Genomic DNA, 17,191 nt, shown 5'->3' with positions numbered 1-17,191 from the left:
GGGCAGAGGGGAAAGAAACAGAAGGGAGAGCTGAGAAATCTCTCCCGCCCAGCACAGTCGGTATCACAAGCTCTGTGTCCAGTTTCCTTGTCCTATATTTGGTAACACGACAGTGGCCTTTCTGACTGATGCGAGCCCCTGTTCTCTTCGCTCCCTGGGGATTGCTGATAGGAGGCCAGCATTTCAGTAGGCAGCGCATCATCAGCCCTACCACGGATCTTATTTTAAACTAATTACATTACTGAAGGGTGGGTAGGAGGGAGGAGAGGGGGTAATTATAACCGGGGAATTTTTTTTTAAAGGCCTAGTTTCAAAAATCTCAGACTTAATTTAGTAAATTTCAATTACAGAGAGTTACTAAGCTGAAGATCATTTGCATTATATCCTTAATTACTACTTCATTTGTATCTGAGATCATCAATAGAGATTCTTGGGAATGTGTACTTGGAATAAGTGATTGATCCTAATGAGGCCTTTGTTCCTCCCAAGCCTCACTTAGGAAGCTATTTCTTCCCTCTTGCAGAGGCACAGAGTTTGCCAAGCCAGGTGGAGACACCCTAAACTAGAAATGGAGCCTGAGGTTTTCAAACTGGTTTTGCCAGAGGCTGCCAGACTCTAAGCTCTGTCCTGATGTTCCCCAACAGGCATTAATTGCTCTCCCCTGAATGCATTAGCACTGCCAGACTATTACGGATGATTAGCCTCCGTGCCCAGCTACAAACGTCCATCTTTCTTAGTTGGTAGCAGAGGAAATAGCCTTTTAGGACCTTCTCCTTGCACAGGATGGATGCCGTCCTGGACCTTCCTGCTTCTGCGTTTCCCACCACCTTTAAAGAAAGTGCATCCAGCAGTCCTGGCCACTGGGTCTTTATTGGAAAAGCTGTTTTCCAAGATGATTTAACTCTGAAAAAAAAAATGAAAAGCCCACAAGAACTGAAGACCCTGTGTGCGTGTGTGTGAGTCTGTATTAAGACCCCTTTTATAGGAGACAGACTCCTTTTGGGGAAGAGGGAGAGGTAGGGAAAGGACGAAGTGAGTAAAGGCACTCTCAGCTAAATCCTGCATGCCCATAGTTCCTTCATTGTATGGTACCTCACACCCTTACAGGGCTTTACCGAGCGCTTGTTCATCTGTTAGCTTACAGGTAAGAGAATCATTGTCCTCATTCTCTGAGTGAAGAAACTGATGCTCACAGTGGTTAAGTGACTTTGCCCAAAATTACTGAGCTGAGGAGTGACAGAATGGGGACTGAAGTCCCAGTCTCTTAATTCTGTGCTCCTCGGATACCCCCAAACCACCTCCATGGTCTTCCAGCAGCCTGAACATTTATCCATTTATGGAGGTCAGGGTGTGGGTCCCACTGCAGCCTGCTGCCCCATTTAAACTTTATTTCTGAATCTGTACATTTAAGCAAACCATTCTGTTTCAGAGGCATCCAGAGAGTAGCCTTACTTAACCTTCTTCTGGAGGTGTGTCTATTTGGTGGAGAATGGTGGAGGGGCCTGGAGGGAAGGGAAGGGAGGAGCCAGTAGGGAATTTTCACAGTTTTCCACCAGACGAGGCCAAAGCCCAGAGGTCAGACAAATCCACGATTCTCCTGGCATTCTACAGAGTTGCCAACTCCCTGCCCTGCTCTTTGCTCTCATTATTCCTCTGGGGTGGTTTCCAAGGGTGGAGAAGTGTAGGCTGAGGAAATGTCTGTGTTGAGGGAGGGCAGATGCTGTGAGGAGGGAGGTGTTTACACCAAGCATCGAGCCAGGCCTTGGAGTCACAGGGACCGGCCCAGAGCAGGAAGTGTCCTCCAAGCTAGAAGTCCTCTAGTTCAGAGGTTCTTTGTCTCCTCAAGAACCTCCTGGAACCTCCTGGACATTGTAGCATCCTCTGCAATAGCCACTACCCCTAGCAGTGCAGATGGAGTACTGTAGTGAAATGAACAAATTTTTTGGAGCTCAATAACTCTGGGTTCAAATCCCACTTCTGCTTATGAGCTGAAAGATCTTGAGTAAGTCCTGTAACCTCCCTAAAGATCAGTTGAGATTACCAATATCCACTGCCTTGGCTGTTCTGAGGTTGAAATGAATCACGTTAAACAAATAGCAAATGGTGGCTTTAATTAGTAGAGGGTTAGGGGGCAGCCAGACAGTGGCAGGACAAAAAAGGAGGGCTGCTTGTCCTGTAGGCAGTAGCAAGGAGCGGGAGTGGATTCCACAATGAAGCAGCTTCCAAGGGCTTTTTGTAAGCAGCCCCTTTGCTGGCTCTGGGAGAGCTCTGAGAAACTAGTTTGAAAAGCATAGAAGTCATAAAATAGCACCAGTATTTTTTTTCTAGTGTGAGCAAAAATATTAATGCAGACAAATCCAAGCCAATCTTCTGGGACTAAGACTCTAAATATTACTTGTGAGTCACCCCAGCTTCCTTCCAAGAGAAAGACTCCCCCATCCCCTCACCCAACACCCCCGTCCGTGACACATTAAGATTGTAGCTTTTCAGCTTCTCCCACCAAACTCTCAGTCCCTCATCGTGGGCATGAGGACAGCCCTGTGTGCAGAAAACGTGTTTCTCGATTTCGGTCTCTCTCTTGGTTAAAGCCAATTTCCAAAAAAAACAAAACCACCTTATCAGAGCAAGACCCATGTCAAGCTCCGCAGCAGGCACTAGGTGGCGCTAGATCCCATGTTATTAAGGCAACTCCAAAGCTGCGCCCTTTTCTGGAAAAATGTTTCTGTTGTGAGATCCTCTTTCCCAGAGACCTGAGACCACCTCAGTTTATACCACAAGTTTAAAGCGCCACCAGAAGATCGCATGCTATCTCAGGAGCCCCAGCTTTGCTGCTAACCTAGTCCTTTTCAGGGTGTGGCTGTGGAAGGAGTTTCTAGACCTGAGGCAGGAGACCCAGCTTTGCTGCTAACCTAGTCCTTTTCAGGGTGTGGCTGTGGAAGGAGTTTCTAGACCTGAGGCTGGAGACCCCAAGTCCTTTGCTGAACTGTAAATAATATTAGGAACAAGTAGTCCATTTCAACTTCTGCTCTGCCCTGAGGCGCAGGAAGGAAAACAACTTTTTCCCTTAGGAGGAGGTGAGGAAAAAAAAGAGGCAGATCCTAGAAGCTCCTTTGTGAGAGTAGCCAAGCATCTTCCCTGCCCTCTCCCGCAGAATGGAGGCCCTCTCCGCAGAAGGAAATGACCCCGACCTCAGGTCATTTCCTTCCATGGCCAGCCCCCTCTCAGGGTGAAACATGATCCTCAGTGCCCCTCTGGAGGTAAGCTGTAGGTTCTTTTTTTCTCCAGGGATCTGAGCTGAGGTTGCCCTGAAATGCCTGTTTAATTTCATTGCCGAGAGCACACCTTCTCATTATTTCGAGAGCTGTGACCCCAAAGCACTTATGAACAATAGCAGCAACTGGCAGTTATAAGCTATTTACAGTTTTCTAAGCGTTATGAGCACTCTTGATGCCTGGAGAGGCAGGTGAGTTGCATTTTCTGTTTGCAGATACAGTGACTGACACCCCAGGGTCTCATTGGAACTGCTGGCACTGATGTTGTCTCTTGGAAATGATGATGATCATTGTTGCTTATTATAATTTTCACTGTTATGTTCCCTTTGATGTGTAAGAGGCCAAACAGAACACAAGCTTTTGGTTAATGGGTTTCCTGTTGGCTGAGTCTATCTGGGCTGAATGTGGAGAACCACTGAAAGGAGGTGAATGCCCTGAGCAGACCTTTACCTTCTTGGCCATATGAGAGTTTACTGCAGTAGGAAGCTGGGCTCCGCAGAGTGAAGGGCAGGTGTGTGGGGAAGGCTTCCTTGCCCCTTCCACCGTGTGAAGACATAGGGAGACGATGGCCATCTATGAACCAGGAGGCAGGCCCTCCCAAGGCCTGTTGCTGGCACTTTGATCTTGGACTTCCAGCCTCCGGAACTGTGAGAAAAGAGTGCCTGCTGTTTAAGCCACCCAGTCTGTGCTATTTTTGTTAGAGCAGTCCGAATGGACTAAGACAGAAATTGGCATGCCTCTGTGACGTCGCAGAGACATTTAAGCCCTCAAAGAGGCCAGCCCCCTCTCAGGGTTTTTCTGGAAAAATGTTTCTGTTGTGAGATCCTCTCTTTCCCAGAGACCTGAGACTAAATGGTGCAATATAGTTGAGGCAACACAGTATATATAAATAAAAAGAAAATGAATGACTCAAAGAAGTTCTAGCAAGAGTCCAGAAACCCAATATCCTAGCTTGGCTGTGCAGAGGTTCCCTGTAGGGCAAAGAGGGGGGAAGGAGTTGGTGGGGCTGGGAAGAGGGGGAGGAAAGGCCCTGTTAGGTGTATTCCTGTTAGGAATACCTGGTGGCCTTTGCTGGGCTTTACTTTCTGCATAAGAAGTGGTTTTCCCCAAGCTGACGTCCAGGCTCTAGATGTCCAGCTGGGGTGTAATCAAAGGCTTTGGGCACCAAGTGCCTGGCTGATGTTTTGCACCTACCGGATACTCTTAAGTCCAAAGTTGCCAGGCACTGACTGCCTTCAGCATTGTTGAGATTACCACAGAGACAGCCTGTTCCATGGCCCATGAAGTCAGAGAGAGGTCACCTAGGAACCAGTGGGCTTCACCTTCTAGCTCACATCCCCACAAGTTTCTGCTCCTCGGGTCCTCAGAGGCTTGGATGAAGTTCAGGCCCGTCACCCCCACCCCATCACAAACTCTCCCCCTTCCCTTCCACCACACTTTGGGAAAGTACTTCTCTTCCCTCATATTTGCTTGAAGAGCTTTTCTTTTAAAAATAAACACAATTATTGTTTTATAGGAAATGAACATACATGTAGAAATCCAACAAAAGGATTTATAGTAAAAAATAGGTCTCCTTCCCACCCCTGTCCCCGAGCACCCAGGTTCTCTTCCAAGAGGTACCCTCTAATACTCATTGTTGACAGAAAGAGCCAAACTCTGTAAAATATTTGCAAAGATTTATTCTGAGCCAAATATGAGTGACCATGGCCCATGACACAGCCCTCAGGAGGGCCTGAGAACATGTGCCCAAGGTGGTCAGGGCACAGCTTGGTTTTATACATTTTAGGGAGACGTGAGACTTCAATCAAATACAGTTAAGAAATACATTGGTTTGCTCCAGAAAGGTGGGACAACTTGTAGGTGGGGGAGAGGTGGGGGCTTCCAGCTTATAGGTAGATTTTAAAGTTTTCTGGTTGACAATTGGTTGAGTTTATCTAAAGACCTGGGACCAATAGAAAGGAAATGTTTAGGTTAAGATAAAGGATTGTGGTGACCAAGTTTTATTGTTCTGAAGAAGCTTTCAGCAGACTTCAGAGAGAGCAGGTTGTAAAATGTTTCTTATCCCACTTAAAAGGTTACCTGGCTCTTAGTTGAGTATCTCCTGGGTCTGGAAAGAAAGAGGAAAAAGGAGGGGAGGGGAAGGGGAATCTCCATAGAATCTCTGTAGATTCTCCATAGATTTTTCCCACAAGAGACAACCTCGCCAGGCAATTTCAAGATATGGCAAGAAAATATATTTGGGGTTTAAATATTTATATTTCCTTCCTTATTTGTTATGTGATGTTATGCCAGAGCCAGGTTGGAAAGCAGACCACCTTATATAGGGGGGTTAAATAAAAATCCTTCTACGCAGTGCACGGTGGCTCACGCCTGTAATCTCAGCACTTTGGGAGGCTGAGGTGGGTGGATCACTTGAGGTCAGGGGCTCCAGACCAGCCTGGCCAACATGGTGAAACCCTGTCTCTACTAAAAATACAAAAATTAGCCAGATGTGGTGGCACACACCTGTAATCCCAGTTACTTGGGAGGCTGAGGCGTAGAATTGCTGGAACCTGGGAGGTGGAGGTTGCAGTGAGCCAAGATCACAGAACTGCACTCCAGCCTGGGCAACAGAGCGAGACTCTGTCTCAAAAAAACAAAAACAAACAAACAAAAAGCCCTCTGATGAGACTGTATGGTTTGTAGGGTGTGACTCCCCAGGCCCCTTAGGTAGGAATTTGGGGAAGATAAAAAAAAAGTCAGAGTTTAGATCTCCCTCTTCTTTCCCTGCCCACCCAAGCCTCTTCTGTCCATTCTTTTCTTGTTTCCAGAATTTTGTTTTTTAACAAAATGGATCCTGTTGCTCCTTATTGTCCTCAGGACATGCAAAATGCAAACTCCTTAGGCCAGAATACAAGTGCTTTCTCATCAGGCCATGCAGACACCTCCAGCCTCATCACCCCCAAAGCCGGGCCGAACAACTTTTTAGCGACATGAATCTGTGCTCTTATTTACGACTGTGTGTTTTTATTTTTTTCCTGGCCTAGATATTTTTAATATTGTGATAAAATATAAATAACATAAAATTGGCCATTTTAGCCATTTTTAAGTATACAGTTCTGTGGCATTAAGTACATTCACATTGTTGTACAACTATCACCACCATCCATCTCCAGAACTTTTTCTGCGACTGAAGCTCTGCACCCACTAACTTTCCATTCCTTTTTCTCCCCAACCCCTGAAAACTACCATTTTACTTTCTGTCTTTATTATTTCACTACTCTAGGTGCCTCCTGTAAGTGGAATCATAAAATATTTGTCCTTTTGTGATTGACATTGCTAAGCATGATATCCTCAAGGTTCACTCATGTCAGAATTTCCTTCTCTTTTAAGGCTAAATAATATTTCATTGTATGTAAATCCTACCCACTGTATAGTTTTAAAAATAATTATTAATATACTTCATACACACAGTTTCGTTCTTCCTCTGTTTCAAGTTCACCAATCTCATTCCCCCAGAGACAGTCACTGCTTACTAATTTCTTGTATTTGCTTCCAGATAAGTTTTATGCATATTATAATAAAATACAAATATATCCCGCCTTTTAATCCAAATGATAACATGCAATTTACACTTTTCTTGTCTGCTTGTTTAAAATTTAGTAATATAGCCTGGAAACCTTTCTGTAGCAATACATACAGAGTTTTTTAAATTGTTTTTTTGTAGCCGTGTATTCAACTGCATGGATATACTCCAATCCAGCAAAATTTTCTATAAAGGGCCAAATAGTAAATATTTTAGGATTTGTGGGACAGCGAGTCTCTTGCGAAACTGCTCAGTTCTCTGTTAAGGTGCAAAAGAAGTCAGAGACCATGTGTAAACAAAGGAGCATGGCTGTGTTCCAATAAAACTTTATTTATGGACTCTGATTTTAGAATTTTATATAATGTTCATGTGTCACAAAATGTAATTATCTTTTGATTTTTTTCAACCATTTAAACATGTTAAAACGATTTTTCCCTTGAAAGTCCTACAGTAACAGGAAGAAGGCCAGATTTGGGCCCTGATGGTAGTTTGCCAACCTCTAACTTATTTAACCAGTTCCTTATTAATGAGCATTTAAATTGTTTCTAATCGTTTGCTGCAATTTATAACCTTGTATATATGGCACTTCATATGCATGCAAATATATGTATCTGTGGAGTAAGCTCTAAGAAGTGAGATTGCTGGGTTAGATGATATATGCATTTGCTATTTTGGTAAATATTGCTAAATCGCCCTCCTAGGGGCTGTACTAGTTGACATACCCACCAGCAATATATGGAAATGTCTGCGTATTTTCAAATTTGGGTTTTTGCAAATGTGAGAAATGAACAAAAAAAAACAAGGCATGTCAGTACTTTTAATTTGCATTTTTCTTATCATGAAGAGGTTGAACATCTTTTCATATGTTTAACAGCCATTTGTATTTATTTTCATTATTGTTCTATAAGCCACTTTTTCACATGCTTTGCTCATATTTTCATTGGTCTTTTCTTTAGAGGTTTATGTATCTTTATAATTTAAAGAAATTAGCCCTTTGTCTGCTGAGTTTTGTGTATCCTTTACAGATTTGCATTTGTTTTCGACTTTGCTTATATACAGGTTTGATTTTTGTTTGTTTCACATGCAAGAGCTTAAAAAGTTTTTTTCAACTTTTATTAGTTGACTTAATCAATTTCCTGTTTTATAGTTCCTGATTTGTGAGTCAGGATTAGGAAAGACTTTCCCACTCTAAGATTATGAAAGATTTCTCCCACATTTTCTCTTGGTACTTGTGTGGTTTTATTGTTTACCTTTAAATGTTTACTCCATGTGGAATTTATTCTGATATATGGTGTGAGGTATAGCTCCAGCTCAATGTTTTTCAAGATGGCTACCCAGGATTCTCAACAACACTTATTGAATTCTCACTGAATTTGGAATGCTTCCTTTATCATATGCTAAATTCCTGTATATATTTGTATTCTTAAACTGTTCCATTGGTCTCTCTATCTATTCATGTGCTAGTACTATGAAGTTTTAATTGTCAGAGTACTATAATATGTTTTTATGTTTGTTGTTCTAGTCCAGGGTTTCTCAACATCTTGGGCCAGATATAATTCTTTGTCGTGGGGGGCTATCTTGTGCACTGTAGGATGTTCAGCAGCATCCCTGACCTCTACCTATTAGATGCCAGTAGCAGACACTTGCACACACACGTGCATACATGCACACACACACAATTGTGAAAAGCAAACAAAAAGTCTCCAGTTGTTGCCAAAGGTACCCTGGGGGTCAAAATTACCCTGTTGGGCTAGTCATTCATTACTGTCCTTTTTCACAGCTTCCTGTTTGTTTACTTCAGCCTTGTGTGTTTGCACATGTTGTTCCCTGTACCTGAAATTCCTCCTCTTACTTTCTCATCAGAGATCGGCTCAGGCATTGTCTCCCAGGAAGCCTTCTCATGTCACCCTGTGTATTAGTTCATTCTCATGCTGCTATAAGAACATACCCAAGAATGGGTAATTTATTTAAAAAAGAGATTTAATTGACTTACAGTTTCACATGGCTGGGGAGGCCTCAGGAAACTTACAGTCATGGCCGAAGGGGAAGCAAACATGGCCTTCTTCACGTGGCGGCAGGAGAGAGAAGTCCAATGTGAAGAGGGGAAAAGCCCCTTATAAAACCATCAGATCTCATGAGAACTCACTCACTATCACAAGAACAGCATGGTGGAAACCATTTCCATGATTCAATTACCTCCCACCAGGTCCCTCCTATGACACATGGGGATTGTGGTAACTACAATTCAAGACGAGATTTGAGTGGGGACACAAAGCCAACCATAACACCCTGCTCCATTGTGTGCCTTGCCCAACCCAGGTGTGAATCCCCATCATCCTCTATGGAAATGAGCCCTTTGCTTTGTCTCTCACCCGTCACCAGGGGTCTCATTCATGTCTTTATCTCCAGCCTCTGGCTGAGCCTGGCACAGGGCAGGTGCTCTGTCAGTATTGTTGGATGAAAGGATGAGTGAATACTTCTTTGACCCATCTCCCACTAATAGCGAGATGTTCAGTCAAAGAAGACATGGGTAAAGGATGAGATGTTAACTCTTGTCCAGAGTGAAGCCTGGTGCCAAGAAGCAACAGGAGGTGGGGAGAGTCTAGCATGTGTTGAGTGCCTACTATGTGCCAAGCATGGCAGTAGATGAGACTTTTTCAATCTCCTGTTCCAAATCTCTGCTGTCCACAGCTATTAGGATGCACTCAGATGCTTAGAAACAGGAAAACAAGGAGAGCTGGGGAGCACCAAAGGGCCTCTGTAGTTTCCTGGGAAAGCAGGATAAACAGTGTTAAGAGCATGAGCCCTGGAGTTGGACAGCTTAGGTCAGATCCCTACTCTATCTACTTACCAGGTATTTAACCTCCTTAAGTCTCAGTTTCTTCATTAGTAAAAAGGGGATAATAAGAGTACCCACCTTGGAGGGCTTCTGTAAGAACCTAAAGCATTTATATTCTACTGAGACATAGTAAACATTCAACATATGGCAGGCTCTTAATATTATTTCCTCTTCTATCCTCGAACTGCCTGAGATGTTTTTTTCTAGCTGGGCATTGGTTTAAAAGTCCCCAAGACTATGGTAGACCCAGGGTGGGATTGTTTTTCCAGGGCTCCTTGCAAGGAACTAGGAGAACTCTGGCAGGAGCATCCTCTGGGAGCAGCAGGGCCTCCTCGGGTGGGTTGTTTGTGGTCAGACAGGTCCTCCCAGTTCCCTCCACACTGAGAGCATTGGAGAGAAAAGAGCAAAATGAAGTGATTACCCTGAGGTACAGGCCATACTGAACACTGTCTGTGAAACAATGGTGGGATTTGGGGTCCTCTTAGGCACTGACTTAATTTTTTCCTGAGCCCATGGGCTTAGGGGCCAGAAAAGCACCAGGTACTGCATTAGCAGTGTCCGTCAGGCCAGATGCAGTGGCTCATGCCTGTAATCCCAGCACTTTGGGAGGCTGAGAGTGGAGGACCCCTTGAGCCTAGGAGTTCGAGACCAGCCTAGGCAACATAGCTAGACTCTGTCCCATTTATATTAAAAAATAAATTTATAAAAAAGAAGTGTCCCTGAAAGAGTTAACACCAAAAGTATTTGCTAAAGATCTTAAATGAAGTAATTTTTTTCAGTTACTTGCATAGGAGAAAATAATAGTAATAAGTAACACCTGCTGAGCCCTTAAATGCAGGCATGGTGCGCTACCTGCTTTACATGGAGTTATGTGACCCACCTGCATGTTTCCTCTCTCAGACCAGGTCATCATCTGGTGATGGGGTGGGGGTACAGTTGCTATACCCTCATTATGAATTTCTTTATTAACCTTAGTCCTGTTTACCTCTAACCTAGAGGCTTCTGAGCAAGCGCCCTCCTGTCTGCCATGCTCTCCTCTGGGCAGGTTTAGCTGAGAGCTGGAAGCAGAGATGAGTCAGACATGAGTACAGTCTTGGTCTTTAGGGGCTTTTATCCCACAGCTGATTGTGGCTAGAGGGGGTGGGGCTGTTTTTAGCCCAGCTTGCAGCCTCACCCCCTGCTGCTTGCAGCACCATCAGGAGCATACCTGCTCCAAGACAGAAAACAGACTTTGACCACAAAAGAACACATGCTTCTCTTTTGCATGTCCTCGGATGCCTACTTGGGATCGCATGGGTGCTGAGAAGATGCTGTTGATGGTTTGCCCTGGTTGTAGCTGCATTTCTAGGGGTGTGGCCTAAGCCAGGCAGTCGGGGTGAATAGGGCTTCTCCTTTCAGAGGTTCTTCCAAGAAGGGAAAATGGTGTGCCCATTGATTTTGTTTCCACCACAATCTTTGTCCAGGCCATCCATCACCTTTCCCCCTGAATCTACAACCCCTTCAGGGGTGTCTCTGTTCCCAGCCTTCGCCTGCCCTATACAGTCTGCACTTGATGGCCCAGAGCAGCCTTCCTCTGACTGTTCTCATCAAGTGGCTATAACCACAGTGCTCACCCGAGGCACACTGGGGGAAATTCAAGCTTCTCCTGCCCTTTTCCTAAAATACTCATGACCACCAAACACTATTTATTCCAGTATATCTTGTGGAAGGGGGTGTTGCTGAGTATTAAGCAAAAAACTTTATTTTTATATATTCAAACTTACGGAATAAGTTCAGGAAATACTGAGTTAAAAGGGTTAAAGTGTTGGTTTTTCAACTGCAGGACTTCTCAGACTCTTTGAGATGCTGATGTACACAAGGGGTATGGGCTGCATGTTTCTACATGCTGATTTGACATAGAACCCTAGATAGAGCATCTCGCAAGACCAGTGGTCCCTGGAACCCAGCTTAGAAAACACTGCCCCAAAGAAGTCTCCTGAGAAAAATGTATTGCTGTTGATCTTTCAGCCTTCGTCACTGCTATCCTTCCTCTAAAGGGCTTGCCTTCAGCCTCTCTACCCGTCCTGGTTCCCCCAGTGCTTTGGAACCAGGACAGACACACTCTGCTCCTAGTAAGCATTTCATAGTCAGCCCCAGCCCAGAGCTCTCCTTATCATTCATTCATTCATCAAATATTTTTTGAGCATTTACTTTCTTCCAGGCGCTGTGCTAGGAGATATAGTAGCAACCAAGGAACATTCCAGTAGGAAACAGACAGGTAAGTAGATGGGTTTAGTATAGTGTGAGAAGTACAACACAAACACCCAAGGATAGATCCAGATTGAGTCTTGGACAGTCGGAAAGACTTCCAGGGGGAAAAAAATGGCATCTTCTCTTCATTTCCACACTTAGCAATTTTTCTATATTGGTTTGTCATTTATTCATTTAATCACCAAGCATTTATTGTGGGCTGGGCACTGTGCAGAGATAGTAATCAGACTTGACTTGAGGACGATAAGAAATCACTGAAGGAATTTTAAGCAGAGAAAGGACATGATCTATTTACACTGGTAGATGTCACTTTGATTGTAGGAAAAGTGGACTGGCCAGGGCAAGGCTTGAGGCAGGAAGCCAGCTAGGAGACCACTGCATGAACCCACATAAAAATGAGGACCTGGGCTAGGGAAGTAGCAGGAAAAGTGGATTTTGACAGATATCTAGGACAGAGCCAACAGGACTTGGGCAGCAATGGGATGAGGGGGAGTAAGAGGGAATAGTTTAGGATGATGTTCTTTCCCCCATCCTCCTTACGTCCCACCCCCCACTCCTGTTTCTGGTGAAATGTTCAAACAGGAGTGGGGGTGGGACATAAGGAGGATAGGGAACGCAGGATGAAGGGCAGGTTACAGGGGTCCACGTGCGAGGGGAAGATAATGTGTTCAGTTTTAGACATGCTGAGCTCATGATTCCAATTCCTTTGGACATTCCAGTGGAGATATCTGGCAGGCTGATTTTTCTCACGAGAGAAATCATGTCTGGAAATACAGATCTGAGAAGCAGCAGCAACATATGGGTGGCCACCAAAGCCGTGGACTCAGTCAGCACCATTAAGCCAGAGTGATGGGTGAGATGGGTGACAAGGGCCCCCCTTGCAGCAGGTGGGTGACAAAAGAAGAATCAGTGTTGCAGCATGGGAAGGACTGCCCAGAGAGAGAGGAAGTGAACCAGGAGAGGATCTAGAAAAAGGACACTGGGCAATGAGAGCTTGGAGCGGGCCTCTGCACCAGGGGAGGGGTGGCTTTGACTGGCAGATACACATGTCTAGTACACGTGGAGGGTATGAAAACTCCAGGGAAAGAGAGGGGTGGCAGGAGCTCCCTCTTTTTGTAAAACAGGCTTTCTCTTAGGCGTAGCCTTCTAACTGATCTGCCCCACTATCCTCAACCCACTCTCCACTTCATAGCCAGATAGGTCTTTTCAAAACACATCTCTGATCACATCACCGCCTCTCCCCCAGCTCTATTAAAAATCTTTTGATATTTCTATGGCTCTTAGCATGCAGACCAAACTCCTACCTGGCCTGGCCTGGCCTCTACTTCCTTCTCCAGGTGCACCTTCTGCCAGACTCTCTTGCTCTCTCCCTTGCAGCCAACTGGCCTCCATTCGGCCTCACAGACTCGTTGCATGGGTGTTACATTGTTGCTGTCAGAGCCATGTCCACCCTTCCCATCCCGTGGTCCCCCGATCTGCTCTGTGTCACTGGGGGCTGTTCCAGGCTCCAGAGCCAACTGCCTTCCAGTAAAGTTCAGCCAATGGGGAGTGAGGGAGGGCAAAAGATATTGGAGGTGAAGGAAGGAGAAGCCAGAGTACTTCTCCTCCTGCTTCTCTTCCTCAGGAGTCTCTTCTGTGGCTGCAGTTCCCACTACACAGCCATCTCTGTGTGATCCCTGCTACCCATCTTGGCAGGCCCTCTTTGTTCCAGCTTATCTTGTCTTAGGCTCCAGAAACTGTTTCTTTCCTTGTTCTCCAGCTTCCAGGGTGGTGCTATGGGTTGAATTGTGTCTCCCCTGCAAGTTCATGTGTTGAAGTTCTAACCCCCAGTACTTTAGAGTGTGACCTTATTTAGGGTTGTGGTCTTTATAGAGTAGCCGAATTAAAGTGAGGTCATTAGGGTGGACCCTAATCCAATATGAATGTTGTCCTTATAAAAAGGGGAAGTTTGGACAGAGATAGACACACACAGTGGGAAGACGATGTGAAGAGACATAGGTGAAAATGGTCATCTACAAGTCAAGGAAAGAGGCGTGGAACAGATCCTTCCCTCATAGGCCTCAAAAGGAACTACCCCTTCTGACACCTTGATTTTGGACTTCCAGCCTTCAGAACTCTGAGACAATAACTTTCTGCGTGAAGCCACCCAGTCTGTGGCACTTTGTTACTGCAGCCCTAGCAAACAAATACAGTAGTCCCAGCTTCCTGGAGTTGCTACTCTCAGGGTTCCCCTGGGAGCTCTTTCAACTCCTTTGACTCCCCGTATGAAATTCCCTCTATCAAATCACCTAGAGTGGGTTTTGCTTTCCTGGCTGGGTCCTGACTAATATGCCTGCCATGATCCTTTCTGCCACAGAGGACATAGTGCTTCCTCTGCCTGGTATTTTTCCCCCTCTCATCTTTACCTAATGAACTTTCCCTAGTAAACTCATCTAGGTCATAGGTAAATGTCACTTCCTCAAGAAGGCCTACCCCTGTATAGTCATTACCAGCTCTTATGGCTCCAAGCACCACCACTCACGGTTTTGATTTTATTTCTGTGTGTGATTATTAGTTAATGTTTTCTTCCCAGTCCATCAGGAAAGGTAGTCTTTTTTTTCTTACCACTTTCCCCAGAGCCTAGGATGATGCCTATAGTAAATATTTAATACACAGTCATGTGTGACTTAACAACGGGGATACCTACTAAAGAATGCATTGTTAGGCAGTTTCATAATGAGAGCATCAGAGTATACTTACACAAACCTAAATGGTGTAGCCTGCTACACACCTAGACTATCTGGTCTAGCCTATGGTTCCTAGGCTACAAACACCTACAGTACGTTACTGTACTGAATACTGTGGGCAATTGTAACATAGTAGTATTTGTGTATCTAAGCACATCTAAACATAGAAAAGATACATAAAAATATGATACTATAATCTTATGAAATCACCATTGTATATGTGGTCCCTCATTCACTGAAACATTGTTATGTGGCTCCTGACTATATATTTATTGAGTGAATGGAGGAAGGGTAGTATAATTTTGTAGATAATGCTAGTATTTATGTGCCAGTAAAGTTCTAAGCATCTTACAAATATTGCATTTAATCCTTTAATCCTCATAACAATTTATGGGATAAGTAATATTACCTCTATTTTACACATGAGTAAATTCACTTATGATCCCATAGCTAGTAAGGATTTGAACCCAGGGACTCCAGCACCAGAGCCTGAACTCTTAATCACTTTGTTATTCTGGCCTACGCTGTTCTCCCATGTTTTAGCAAGTCCACAAATTTTGTTTGTGCTAGCTTGCTATTATACTATGCCTTGTACCTCTTATTTGCAATGAATTATATTTAACTTGACATGATATTAGAAAATTTCCTGGACAAATGTTTTCTATGCCAAATAGCACCCCAATAATATGCACCTTGAGTTTTAGCAAAAATTTGGTGACAAACCTATGAATACACAGTCCCAGGATGGTGAGGTTCCTGGGTATCTCACCATCTTTTGTGGTTCTGTGAAATCTGCCCACCTCTCTATAAATCATCCCCTCATTAAAATCCCTTCAGCTAAACCCTTTGGGAATGCCATCTTCCTTCTGGGACTCTGGCTGATACCCTGCAACTTCCTGGGAGCATCCCCTGGCTTTCTTATGTGTTTATGGCACGTGACATTATCATGTGACTGCAGTAGCCTGGGCTGCCTCTCCTGTGTCCGGCAGCTGTTGGCACCACCTTATGTGTGGAGAGTGCCCTGTGTGCTCAGAACACCCCAGGTACTATGGGGAGATGCCCTGGACCAAGACTCTTCATATTTCATGAGCATTACAGCTCAGAGGAAATCAATTTACACTGGCTTATTTGTGGTTTAAAAATGATCCAGCTGGGCATGGTGGCTCATGCCTGTAATCCCAGCACTTTGGGAGGCCGAGGTGGGTGGATCATTTGAGGTCAGGAGTTTGAGACCAGCCTGGCCAACATGGTGAAACCCCCACCTCTACTTAAAAAAATAAAAAATAAAAAAATTAGCCAGGTGTGGTGGTAGGCACCTGTAGTCCTAGCTACTCAGGAGGCTGAGGCAGGAGATTTGCTTGAACTCGGGAGGCAAAGGTTGCAGTAAGCCAAGATCATGCCATTGCACTCCAGCCTGGGTGACAGAGGGAGACCCCATTTAAAACAGAATAAAAAGAATGATCCTAAATCTTCTTCAGGTTTCAGACAAAATAGCAGTTTCTAGAGGGCACAGCCTATGTCCTGTTGTGGTGCATATGGAGGACTACGGTGGCCATACCTTTTTCTTGCTCAGCTCATTTGCCCATCTTCCTTTGCATGTTAACAGCTGCCCACTGTTCCTGCTGAGGGATTTTTCCTGCTCTATTCCATTTGGTGGAGTAAGGCACAGTGGGGCATTCCTCTTGGCAGTTGAGATTGGGTCAGGGATGGGACCTGCCAGATGTAATGAAATGACTTTTCCTAGTGAGGTCAACCTGCTAGGAAGATGGGGGTCTGTGGATAACCATCTCGTCTGTCTGAAGCATAAAGTCAAGACATGCAAAGCCAATAAACTGAGGAGACAGAACCTAGCAACATCATTCAAGACCTGGATCCCACCATCCCTGAAGCCAGTGAATACCCTGTATTCCACAATCATGCAACCCAATAAAGTCCTCTTTTGCAGCCGTAGCATGTTTGAGGTTGGTTTCTTCACTCATATCCAGAACATTCCCACTGAGAGAGTTGTGGAAGCTTCTTGCTGTCTCCAGTGTACCTTGTAGTCTCTCTTCTAAAACTTTGTTTATACCAACTGTATTTTAAGCTCACTCCCTTATTATACATTGTCTTGTTCAATCACCTGTATCACAACATTTAAAATCTGGGTTGTTTATTAGCCTGTTGTCTGTCAGCCCCACACTCATGCCTCTGACTCTGGGCTGTAAGGTTGAAAACTACATTTCCCAGGTTCCCTTGCCAGCTGGCTTCCAGTAAGAGGCTCTGGCAGAGAAATGGAAAAGGAAGAGAAGCCACTGTTCTCTCTCCCCATCCCTGCTTTGGGGCACCTCTGAAAATTTCTGAAACCCCTTGATGACCCCAGCTTCAGCCAAAGCAGCCTCTGCTCAGTGGTCACAGCTCTAGCCTGGGTGGTCCCTCTTCAGTGGTTCCAGCACTGTCAGCAGTTGTAACAGCACCTCAAACAAAGCAACAGCATGTACACTTGGACTCTAACACCACCTTCCCCAACCACCATTTTCCTGTCATTATTATTCTCTGGTTA

The 17,191-nt window shown here is 44.7% G+C and overlaps 2 long non-coding RNA genes across 2 annotated transcripts; both read right to left on the bottom strand.

Moving 5' to 3' along the window:
• Nucleotides 1-1,952: 1,952 nt before the first annotated feature.
• Nucleotides 1,953-4,477, bottom strand: LOC134807769 (uncharacterized). Its single transcript, XR_010149026.1, has 3 exons — nucleotides 4,331-4,477; nucleotides 3,723-3,917; nucleotides 1,953-2,276 (listed from the first exon to the last, which is right to left on the bottom strand). It is a non-coding gene; the product is annotated as an uncharacterized LOC134807769 (long non-coding RNA).
• A 2,670-nt stretch (nucleotides 4,478-7,147) lies between these two features.
• Nucleotides 7,148-13,604, bottom strand: LOC134807768 (uncharacterized). Its single transcript, XR_010149025.1, has 3 exons — nucleotides 13,236-13,604; nucleotides 9,755-10,056; nucleotides 7,148-9,605 (listed from the first exon to the last, which is right to left on the bottom strand). It is a non-coding gene; the product is annotated as an uncharacterized LOC134807768 (long non-coding RNA).
• Between the last annotated feature and the right edge of the window lie 3,587 nt (nucleotides 13,605-17,191).

Source organism: Pan troglodytes, chromosome 12 (genome assembly GCF_028858775.2).
Source record: "Pan troglodytes isolate AG18354 chromosome 12, NHGRI_mPanTro3-v2.0_pri, whole genome shotgun sequence".
Taxonomy (NCBI): Eukaryota; Metazoa; Chordata; class Mammalia; order Primates; family Hominidae; genus Pan; species Pan troglodytes.
This window is presented reverse-complemented; position numbering and strand designations above follow the sequence as displayed.